We start from the raw sequence: 2,186 nt of genomic DNA on the forward strand, positions 1-2,186 counted from the left end.
GGCCGGCGGCGCAGTGGCAGGTGCCCGGGGCGCCGGGGAGGGCGGCGAGCAGCGCTCACCCGCTCCCAAGAGACCGAGCTGCCGCTCCTGGCGCGTCTCCCGTTGCCCTGCAACCGCCCGGACTTTTTACCGCCTCCTCATCCCGCCCTGCCGCAGGGCCCCGGAGCGGATTGGTCCGCGCAGACAGGGAACGCTGCCACTCTTCCGACACAGCCAATCGGGGCGGGCGCGGTGTCGCCGGGGCAACAGACCCAAGGAACGCTGCCCGCCGGGGCTGAGCCAGCGCTCAAAGAAGCCGGCTCAGGCTGCAGCTGCCGCGGCTGCGCCTGGGAGAGCAACCCGCGCCCGGCCCGGCTGCTGCTTCCCTCGCCAGGCAGGATCCCTGCAGCGAGCCTCCCCGGAGCTCCCGGCTTCTCTGCCGTTGGCCTGTTCCCCGCGGCTCCAGCCCGCCCAGCCGCAGCGCTCCCTGCTGGATCCCGGCTGCGGCACTCACCGGCTCCTCGGCTTATAGCGCCTCCTCCCCCAGCTCCTAGAAAGAGGCCGAGGTTGCAGGAAAGTCCCTTCCAGCACCGTCCGGGGGGCAGAGTGCACCCAGCCCCTCTGTCATGCAGCCGTTAACTCCTTCCCCACCGCAAGCCATCAGAATAACATACCTTCCACACAACATCCCAACCAACAGTTCAACCAGGTAGCCATCAGAGGTGCCCTCCAACATGAACGCAAGAGGCGTTGTCTCTCCACAGCCGCACTAGGCCGTGTTCATTTCTCAAACAGTCTTTCTTGACAGCATCTGCAACCTGGCTGTGCTTTCCCCTTATGGTTTCAATACAGGTCGTAGACTTGCAACAACAGACTCCATCAGCTTTGAATTCTTTCTGTCCCTTCATGCTCTAACCACTTCAGTGAGGAAATCAATGGCCCCTAGACACTGTAAAATGTTGGCCATACAGATATGGTTGCAGTTTCCTGAAGGTGCAAACAACTGCAAAGCCCATTTTAGACTGTGGCATACAGGCAGTCCCTGACTTACAACGTTTAGAAATTGACCAGCACTACACCAGTGAATGAGTCACCTGGATCGCTCATCTCCCTGGAGAGCATCTGTCCAAACTTCCTTGGACACTTTCTTTAAGGAAGCAGACAAGACTCCAGAAAAACCTGCAGGCAAGACTCCTGAGAAGACTCCAGCCAAGAACCCTTCAAACAGTCCAGCCAAGAGCCCGTCAAAAAGTACAGCAAAGTCACCCAAAAGAAGTCCTTCCAAATCCATATGATTGGTATTTACAATATAAATACATTAACGTAGCTATATTACTCATCTGTAATTGATTGAGTACAAAATGCTGGGTTATTTTTGGTGAAAGTAGGGTACTGGGCCTTGGTTCAGGAACCAATCCCCCATTTATAACATTGTTTCCTATGGGAAAATCAGTTCAGAGTTACGACGTTTCAACTTAAGAGGTCGTTTTCAGGAATGAATTGTGTTGTAAGTCCCAGGACTACCTAATTCCTTTTCCTGAGTAACATTTTTCCTTATGTAAACCACAGGCTGCAACATTCCTTTGTCATCCTGCTTCAAGTGTAATGAACAATGAAATCACCTTACCTGAGAGAACAAGGTCCCAGGGTGAACTCAGGCAGACGGGTGGCAGACCATGTGCTGCAGGTAAATGAAGCCCTCTCTGGAGGCAGTCATTCTGGAAAGGGGAACATGGCTCCCCAGAGATCATGTGCTAAAGGCAGATGAAGCCTGCTTTGAAGGAGCCATTCTGAGGAAAGGGAGGGCTGTGAGAGAAGCCCAGGGGCTGAAGGAGAACTTGGGTGCAGTGTCCCATCCTCAGAGCTGCCAGAGTCTAAGGAAAGCACAGGCTGCACTGGAGGGTTGGAAACCCCAATTGCAGTGCATTTCTTGCTCCTTCATGTGAGGGGAACCTGCCTGTCCACCCAGTGTTCCAGTTATTTTACCTGTGCCATTCCTACCTGGCATTTCTCCCCCTTAACAGGGAGGCCTTCCTCTAAGATCCTTGCTAGGTGTATTAGATATTCCTCCCACTTTTGGCCAACAGTAATGATATCAATATATCCAACTGCAAAATCACCCAGTTCTTTTAGCATCTGATCTACCAGCCTAACAAAGGTTGCAGGGGCAGTCTTCACCCTGAAGGGAAGAATAAGGAACACACAGA

Source organism: Gavialis gangeticus, unplaced genomic scaffold (assembly GCF_001723915.1).
Source record: "Gavialis gangeticus isolate Ggan-Ray unplaced genomic scaffold, GavGan_comp1, whole genome shotgun sequence".
NCBI lineage: Eukaryota > Metazoa > Chordata > Crocodylia > Gavialidae > Gavialis > Gavialis gangeticus.